The sequence below is a fragment of the Andrena cerasifolii genome, chromosome 11 (genome assembly GCF_050908995.1).
Source record: "Andrena cerasifolii isolate SP2316 chromosome 11, iyAndCera1_principal, whole genome shotgun sequence".
Classification (NCBI taxonomy): Eukaryota; Metazoa; Arthropoda; class Insecta; order Hymenoptera; family Andrenidae; genus Andrena; species Andrena cerasifolii.
Window position 1 is genome coordinate 2,004,570 of NC_135128.1, and position 10,350 is coordinate 2,014,919.

Consider the following 10,350-nt stretch of genomic DNA (forward strand, 5'->3'; position numbering starts at 1 on the left):
TTCGACTGGGCCATGACTAGAGAGTTATTGTCAATATGCAGAATTACGCAGGTTGTTAAAAATTAATGGTCGAATGCATTCGCTTTTTATTCCTCATTTTAAAAGTACAAAAGTCTGCGACTGAATCGTTTAATTAAACAACAGTAACTTGATCACTTTTCTCGCATTAAATTTAATTAACCGTCAAATCTGATTCGCGAAAGCGTGGTAAATTATTCTTAATAGATGCAAACGCACACCTAGATGTTAACCATGCATAACTGTAACAACATTGATTACTTCAAACGGCTTCGATAATTGTGATTAATAAATGCAGATTATATCGAGGGGAAAAGGAACGAACAGAGTAAATACGAAGCAATCTCTCATAAGCCTGAGGTGCATGGTTGAAAGTGCAATTTTAAAAGTCGACAACTCGTTTAATGCAACATGCATTAAACCACCCCTTGACGGGACCACTTACAAAAATCAATTTGAAGTTTAAGAGAATTAAAATTAAGATATTATATTTGACAGCTAATTTAAAATTTTTATAAGAATATTATTTGCGTATTGTTTATTCATTCAAGAGACAGGATATATATTTTCGTTTCAAATAGCTATAAATAAACATTATTGAATCAGCTTCTGTTTAAGCATACATAATTTCCCACAAAAAATTCGAAAGATTTTGAAAAATCAATTCTCTATTATCTGTATTATCACAATTATCCTTCCAATTGATCAACGTTCATTCCTTTTCTTATCACGTCACTTTTTCGAAAATCAAAGTGCGTGCTTTTACTGACTCTATCCCATTTTCAATTCTACTTCCAAGTACAGAATATTGATTTAAAAAAAAAAATCTGTAATATCAGCATGCTAGCAAGTGATGCCAAAACTGACATAAAACTTACATAATTTGAGTAATAACGTCCACACTATTTCATTTTAATTTCGTATCAAAGTGTAATGCAGTTTTAAGAGCAACCTGGCGTCTTTACTTTATGGGGCAAGCCCGATTTACGATTCTGCGCACTATTTCCTCAGCAATGGGAAAAAAGACAAGTGGAGGAATTAAATGAGAAGAAAAAAACGAGAAAGCACGCTGAATCGTAATCCACGGGATGGTAATGAAAGTATTTATACGCGACATAGACGAATGATAGAGTAGCTATGAAGTTAATTGATCAACTGGTTTGGCCATTAACCGCAATTTCAATTAGTTACTTTCACAACGTTGACGCTCGTTACTGTTGCAACTTGTAATTACGATGCCATCGAGCAGTGCGCGTAACTTTGAAACATGGCGGAGGTCATTTTTGTGTGCCATAGAAATGTAAAATTCGAGCTCGACACTCGATTCGAAGTTCATTATTCAAAACCAACCAGTCAGTCTCGTTGATTCAAGGCTTTTAATCTTAACCTTTTAAACAAGAATGACGAATTAACCTGTCTTGTGAAAATTCGAATAGGCTGCGCTTGACGAGTTTACTCGTCATATGAATACTCGCACAGTTTGCGTATGACAAGTTTACTGGTCTTATGAAAGCTCACATGGGTTAGATACCACGAATTTACTCGTCACAAGAATATTAACCCCTAATGGTAAACAATTAGTCCAATGAGTTTCATGAAGTACATTTTTCGTTACTGTCATCGCAAAAATCTTTTAAGTTTTTACGCAAACTAACCAAGTAGCACCTCCGTTTGAGGAAAGAGTAACAGTAACGTACAGTAACAGTAAAACACTTAACAACAGCAAAGTCAGCAAAACCCATGATCCTAAAATTCAATCATTCCTTATATTCCCCTCGCCCTCCTCCCATACAATTCTTTTTTCTTTCCCAAGGCAAATCTACGCTAAAATGGAGAAGATTTGGAGTTACGAAGGCCAAAACAAGTGGCGAAATTGACGTAACTGACCTTTCGCAAATTAATATGGTGTATATATACCCATACAGCACACTTCATTGCAGCAGTGTTGCAGGAACGTTGCTGCAATATTGTGTTGTTGCAGGTTGCATTGCAATATTGCAGAAACGATGCTGCAATATTGTTGTGCATTATTAGAGTGGCAACGATCCAGCAACATTGCAGCAATATTACAAGTTCGTTGCCGTGCAATGTTCCGTTGGCAACGATCGTACAATATTGCAGCAATGGTGCTTGTTATTTTTCACTACTTCAATGCATTTTGTGATTGACGCTATCTGAATGCTGCTTTTAATGAAGCCATTTTCTTGACTGAAATAATTTATTAATGATTTTTTATAGATTTGTTTACTGAAGAGAGCCAGCGGCAAAAACGTTGTCAATTTTAAGTGAAATTTTAGGAACGCGTTTGGCGATGTCCTACAGCTGACATGGGAGGAAATTAAAAAAAAAAAACATTCAAAAGTTTCGTGAATGTTCACAAACAAATACTCAGTAAGTAACTTTATTATTTATCTCATTTCAGCACTTCAAATTGTGAAATAAATTTACCCGTATTATTCCAGGATCAGTACACGCTGCATGCACCGAGAGGGGCTACAACTGCTGCGATACAGAAATTATCGATGCGAGGGCTAAGTGGCTAGCCCAAGCCAAAACCCGGGCTACGTTTTGCTCTCAAACTGAGAATGACAGAAACGAAACTGTTGCAGACCTACCTCAGACATAACCCGCGACTATTTGTACTGCTAAAAGCTTTATACAAAAATATATCAATATTTAATTGATAATGTTTATTGTAATTTAATTCGTTTCCCTTCCATTTCTCTTTAACGCTTCCGTAATATTGCAGTCACATTGCCGAAACGTTGCAGGAATGCACGCCTGCACTATTGCATAGGGCGGAGAAAAGAGTGAACCGGCAATATTGCGGTGCAATATTGCATTCTCGCACCACGATATTGCCGAAGAGTTGCAGGATCATTGCCAGAATTTTGCCGTTTCATTGCAGAATCATTGCCGGAACGTTGCAGGACTACATATTTGTAATGCTGCCGCAACTTAGCAAAAATACACTCCTGCAATATTTTTAAGGCGGATATAGGAGTGAACCTGCAACGTCTCTGCAATGTTGTGGTCCAACATTGCAATCTTGCACCGCATCATTGCAGAGTCGTTGCTGCAATGTTATGGTGCTATGTGGGTAATGATAACATAAGTGCATCGAATGCGTTAAGGTCGATGTGCAGCTACAACGATATTATAATACATAACTTTAAAACAAAGACGAATTTGTATAAGAAGATGAAAACTTATTGAAAGTGAAAAATGAATGAAGCTGAAAATATGTGATTAAACTTAAATTCTGAGTTAAACAAGTTTAATAAGTTATTCCCAGCAATTTTGTCATTGAACACAAAACTGTGTGATATGTGAGCTAGAATATTTCGAAAAGCATTAAAAGAATATTAATAGATATTATATTTTAAAAGTAACCCTGTTCAAATTTACAATATTCTGATATGTAATTATAAAAATATACACATTACTTCCCATACCTATTATATTTCTTTAAATTAATATTATCCTGAAACTCAATTACGAATCCATGTACAGTAGCGGACAAAAAAGTTACCACTTCTTTCGATTTCTTCTATTTTTGTTATTTTTTAGCATACATTTGAGACTGCGGTATTTTTAATATGCATATTCTGATGGAGAATTTAAAACTATATAAAACCCAGTTAAAGTTGAATTTATTTAACTCACAAACAAAATTGTTATAAGACATTGAACGGGGTAACACATTTTTGGGTCCGATAAAGAAGTTACCACGTGTAGTAAGTTTTTAGGTTGTTCTAAAAGAAAATGGTGCCCCCCACAAAATATTAGATTTTTTTATTAATGTTCAAAAGAGGTAACTTTTTGTTGGCTTTAAAAGTGTGTTGTCTTATTTAATGTTATGTAGGGTTTTTGTGTGTTAGTTAAATAAATTCAACTGTAACTGAGTTTTATACAGCTTTTGATTCTCTTTCAGAATATGTATATTGTAAATTAGGCACATACTGCAGTTTTGAATTGATATTGAAGAGTAATAGAAGTAAGGTAGTTCGAAAAAGTAACTTTTTTGTCCGCTACTTTATATGTATACTTTCCACCAAAGGTGTCGAAATTTATCCTCCGCCGTTGACGATTCCTTGACCGACTCCCTGTTTCAGGCGCACATCTGGAGAACTACTTCTGCCGGTAACACTGCGGATGTAATAGCTTTCGTTTCACAATACCCAATCGTCAATTATATTTCGAAAACACAGCCATCCACACCTGCCACACATTCAGCATATTCTCAGGCTTCGTCTGCGCAGGTGAAAGAACTAATTGAAACGCGCGGGTGTGTACAGGTGTAACCATTAATTCGGCTGGAATATCAGCAAATAAACCGTGACAGCCTCTGAAACTGGTAGGTGGCAATGAAGAAAAGAATTCTGTCTCAATAGTGTACGCTCACAGAAATCGAGACTTTCGCGGGGAAATTTACGATTTCGACCTGTGAACCACCGATTATTTTCACGCCACGCGCTTTCGAATGGAGCTATGCTTTTAAACGGGAGATTCTTCATTCGAAATTTCAGCTTGTCCATGAAGACTTATTAATCGCGCTAACACTTTCCTCTACAGTTTTATTATACTTTCACAATGTCTGCCAAATAATAAAAACATCAACTTCAGTTCTACAGGGTGCATCGTAATACGTGACCTAACCCACTTATACGATGGACAGGTGAGATACAAAAATAATGCAAAAAGTTCATACAAACATGTACCCCATTTGATCTTAATCTGCAGGCATTTTTATCAATTGTAAACAATGCGGCTAAAATATGGCAGTGCACTGTCACAGATATACAGGTGACGTTCAATCATCGAGTGAGAGTTTTTCCAACAGCTCACTCAATTGATCACTTAAGAAATTTACGTGAAATTGCCCTGTTAATTTCTCATTAAGAGGTCTCTCTACTTTGACGGCCTGAAAAAGAGCGCGATATTTGGGATTTTTTTACGAGAAACCCTCAAATTATATTAATTGAAAACTTTATGTCTATATTTGTACATATTCGGGGAACATTTTAAACAAAATTTAATTTAAAAAAAAAAGATACCTAAAACTGTAAACGAATTTTTCTCAAAACGATGTTTTTCGAATTGGTTACCATGATATCTCAAAAACCAATCACCCGATTTACTTCAAACTTGGTATACATCTTCAGCAGATGTCCCATTCTCGTTGTTAAAAACTAAGTCGGTTTTTGCAAAATTAGACTTTTGCAATTTAAAAAATCAGCGAATTTTTTACAGAAATCGATGTCGGTTTTAGACGCTGCCATTTTTTTTTACTTTTCAGTATTTACCTCATTTAATCTAGTTCAGTCGATAGCCATAGTCATAGAGATTACACAAATTTTTAAATTGTCTATTTCAGACAACTACAACGGCTGATTTTATGCTAACCATGCGCATATCATTTTTGTAAAGCGCTCAAATATGAGTACTATAACTCCGGATATAACCACTCATTTTGCATACAATTTTTGTTTCATATTCTCTAAACATTGACAAACAAAGCCACAAAGCTGGAAGTAAATATATTTAGTGGTTTTGTTTTAAAAAATTCCCAAAGTTCGCACCATTTTTCGTCCGTCAAGGTAGGGACACCACTTAAGAAAAACAGGTCTAATTATAAGCAGATATACCTACAAGTAGTTTAGTAAAATCAGTTACACTACCTGTTTGCCAATATGACTTGCTGAAATATAAAAATGGCTACAATTTCGGAACCAGGTCAAATAAGACACATTATTATACGAACTTTTTTCACTATTTTTATATCCCCCGCCCACTATTGAAGTAAATCCTGGATAGCATGATGCACCCTAGACTTTATGGACATAAAGTTACTTTTAACCTACCTACCCGAAAATGTCACACATTGTGATCTGGAGTCCTTTTCATTAGCATTTTTCTAGATTAAATAGGTTTACAGCAGCGCATTGCTGTTCACGTCGTAAATGCACAGTAACTATTTATAGTTACTTATGTTTGTTCTATGATCATACTTAATATGCATACGGCGCTGGGGCAATAAAGATTGTTTATTTTCATACTCCTGGGATATAAGATTGCTCAATTGCTCGTGACTTTTGAATATCAATATCGTATCCTGAGGAAGTTATATATCTAATCTAGTTGACGACCTAATGCGTCTCGGAAGTTTGATACACAAAAGAAATAAACAGTGAATTAGGTTAGGTGTTGCATTCACTTTGGGTAAAATGAGTTAATTCTAATGGTGCGTTGCTGGTTGAGAAATTACTTAGTAGATTAATCTATAAGTAATTTTACGGCTTCCTAGTGGCTACTTGAATTTCTGGATTTTTATATGCTTCAATTAAAATGCGTATTATTAAATCTCCTTTGGTGCAATATATTACTTCACGAATCAGTGTGATTTCATTTAGTAAGCGGAAGCAACGATTAGTTTAATTAGAATTTCTTGAGCGTACTTTAGTTTTAATTTAGAAACAGTCAAATTGCCTTGAGATACAAAGCATTTAATAACCATAAAAAATAGAAAGAAGCATATGCTTGTGAGTGAAAAACAAAACAAATGGAAGGGTTCCAGAGAAATTTCAGTTTGGAAAAGCTGAATTTTAGTTTAAAACACAAATAGTTGTCCGATTCAACCTGCACGTAAATCGATCTTTGTCCACTCACAAATAAGTGCGTTCTTAATTAAGCTTGTAATTATAAATTAGATTCTTAAATTTTGCTGTAAATTACGCTAAGATTATAGAAATTCGTTTCTAACCCGTTATCAGATCTGTAAAAAAAAACAGAATGATAAATTACATCACCCATTCATTAATACGGTACAAAACAGTAACTTTGAAAAGTAAGTTAAGGTAATAAGCATAAGAGAAGTAGTAGAAATGACGGTATTATACCTACGAGTGAAAGATAAATCTAAAGGAGGACATGAGAGAAAATGAAAAACAAGGAGTAAGTATAATTAGGTAAATAGAAGTGGACGTAAGGTTAGCAGGTGAGGCGATGTAAAGGTGTTAGGTAGGTTAGGAAACTGTAATTTGTAAAAGTATGTAATAGAATTAAAAAAAGTATACCACCATTAAAGAATATATCACCTACTTATAAACAAAAACTGAAGGATAATTACAAATTACATTTCCTCATATTCCCCATATATATCAGAAGCAAATACTACTTAGTGCCCCTAATAACACCATCAACCAAAGGACACAAGTAGGGTAAGTCCAGAACAGTTGGGTCACCTACCATAAAATGGCTCTTAAAGCTAACATTGATATCTATTATTTATTTTATCAGAATAAACCTAATACACTTAAAGTCTTATGCTGATTCAGAAAAAGTGGTCTTATAGACTATAGAGTCTGGAATATAACGACAGCGCCATCTGTTCTGTCAAGCCGCCCACCCGGATTTACCTCATACAGTTTAAAAATTTTCATTCTCATGTCCCATAAATAATACTTAATTATCATTTAGCCCCACCCAACAATTAAGGTCACCAGCATCAATAATATGATAGGGGCGTACAACGCAAAGAGACAAAGCTCTCTAATCGTTGTTGAATCAGTTTTACCATACAGAGACAAAGAAGGAACTGGGGAAAAAATTTCGGAAATGAGAGCAACGCGATCGAAAAGCTGTCAGGGAGTGGCCAAACTCGTGTCTCCTTTCGTATTCTCGGTTCTCTTGGCTAGTTAATTTACATACAACAAAAGTGAGGTACAGAGGTAGTCCTTGACGGGTCAATGAAAGCTACGGGCCTAAGGAGGGGCGGCGTATTTTAAGCACGATGCCGTTTCTGATTCAACCGTGTTTTCCGCTAACACATCGGGCAGGCTTAATTCTATAATTGCTGCCGGTTGATTTATTTCGGGAGCCTCTTTGTGTAGCACCATGCTACGTGTCCGGCTGATATGACCAGAGCGATATCGACGCTACGAGACAGTTCGAAAAATTGGCTAACAATTCCTTTTCGTTCTGTTTTTAACAGATTCACTGTCTATACGGGATATCATCTGGAATCTAGCTCTATAATTTGGTCTCCTTATTTCAAAATACACTGCGGTAGAATCGAGAGCGTACAACAGAAATATCTAAGGTTAATAGCTTATAAATCCGGTGCTAGTGTTCCTACACATTGCCACAATAATAAGCCGTGGCTGTCCAAACTAAACTTGTCAACTCTTGAGAACAGACTTATAGAAGAATTATATCTGACCTGACGTTTTACTTAATGTCATAAATAGCCGAATAAATTGTCAAACCATACCAAAACAACTCAATTTCAATGTAATCGCTAAGAGCCTAAGGCATGGTAATCTTTTTAGCGTAAAAACTAATCGAACCCTCTGTGGCGAACATAATTGCATCGATCGAATATGTAGCACTGCTAATTCTTATCACGACCAACTTGACTTTTTCTCCGATTCAATGATAAGATCCGTAGAAAGCTTCTACGTCTGTTGCGTTGAATGTCTCATATTGTATATTCATGCTTTTCTTTTCCTCTCTGTCTTTCTTTCTTAAGGGGGAACACCACTGTGACGGCCGGAAAAGTAAGCCATTTTTACGATTTTTTTTCAGGAATAATTTACAGTTTTCATAGAAAAATTTGATTATCTACCTTTAGTACGCTGTCTTAAGAGACTATACAAAAAAATAAATAGAAAAACATCTATAAATTTTAATGTATTAATTAATCTTCTAGACCCGCCCACGCGAGCTGTCGAATGCGTAACTATGGAACAGCAGGTCCATTTTTTTTTATACTCTATATTAGTGTAGTTTCCGTTGTACGTACGGATTCTTTAATTGAAAACAAATATTTTTAAATACGCTCGAAAAACTGTCAATCTTATTCGCGGATTTTCGAAACTTTTCTTTTAATGCGCACCATTTTTACAAAAATAATTTGTTTAATAAATCGGTACGTACAACGGAAACAACACTCATATAGTTTATAATAAAAAAATTAAATTAGATTTCGGACCTGCTGTTCCATAGTTACAGATTCGTCCAGCTCGCGTGGGGAGTCTAAAAGATTAATTAATATATTAAAATTTATGGATGTTTTTCTATTTATTTTTTCTTGTATAGTCTCTTAAGATAGCGTACTAAAGGTAGGTATTATAAATTTTCTATGAAAACTGTAAATTATTCCTGAAAAAAATTCGTAAAAATGGCTTACTTTTCCGGCCGTCACAGTGGTGTTCCCCCTTAATGTGAGTCAGTTTCTCTACCTCATTTTGTAATTAATTGTATCAAAGGGTTGTCTAACCCGCCTATTGTAATTAAAATTAGCAGACATACATCGTGTTTCCGAAATCGTATTACAACCAGAAAGAACGTGATTCATTGTGCAAAAGTAAGTTGAAAAAAATATGGAATGAAATTTTGTCATACGGAGCTTCGTTTCCGAGAAAATCAATTTTGAAAACATGTCCGAGATTGGCGCACCTGACTACAAAGCAGCAGAGTTGATCGGTATATGTATACGCTACAGCTGTACATACGCGAAATGAATCATCCTCTAAAAATAGTTCGAAATTGTGGAATTACTTGTTTGCTTTTCAGAAAAATGATTTTCAAAATCAGTTTTAAGTGTGCGTGTACTGGATTAAGAATTGGATCCATATTCAAATTGATTTTCTCAAAAACAAAACCACGTTCGAAAAAAAGTTATTCTAGAATTTTGACAGATTTTTTAATAAGGATTCATTCCACGTGCGATTATTCCATATCTACTTTTGAATTCTGCCTAATTCTTAGCCAAGTGTATGCGTATTAAACGAGTTTTCAAATTCCATTTTCCCGAAAATTTAGGCTTACATGAAAAAATTTCATTGCATATTTTAGACACATTTTTGCACGAGGAATTATATTCCTCCGGTTGTACTACGACTTCGGAAACACCCTGTATGTACAGTACTGGACGGAAATGTTGGTTGTACATGTGACACGTGATTCAGTAGGTAGGTATATGTACAAACATTTGTCACTTTTGGGAAATTCCTTCCACGTAGGTTACCTATTTATTTATATGTAGGTATATGCACAGAAACAAATGCTCATGAATAGAATATATAACACAACGTTGATGTAACATTAGAGGAAAACTAGTAGATAACAAAAATGTTGAGTCGTTCAAGTTAGAAAAGAAGCATTTTACAACTTTATCAATATTTAGTGTGACCGTACCTATATAACTAAGGTCTATCGCCTAGCAAAAATTAAATCGCTGTCAATTGAATAATAATTGATATTTTTGCATGCAATTCATTTCAAAGTAAAGAGAAATTATTCATCTTTCATATAGCATAAGTGTCAACG

At 34.9% G+C, this 10,350-nt stretch overlaps 1 long non-coding RNA gene across 1 annotated transcript in view; it reads right to left on the reverse strand.

Moving 5' to 3' along the window:
• Positions 1 to 3,110, reverse strand: part of LOC143374596 (uncharacterized) — a 362,323-nt gene extending 359,213 nt beyond the window's left edge. The window contains exon 1 of the long non-coding RNA XR_013086697.1: positions 2,835 to 3,110. This is a non-coding gene — a long non-coding RNA (uncharacterized LOC143374596). The remainder of the gene's footprint in view (positions 1 to 2,834) is intronic.
• Positions 3,111 to 10,350: the final 7,240 nt, after the last annotated feature.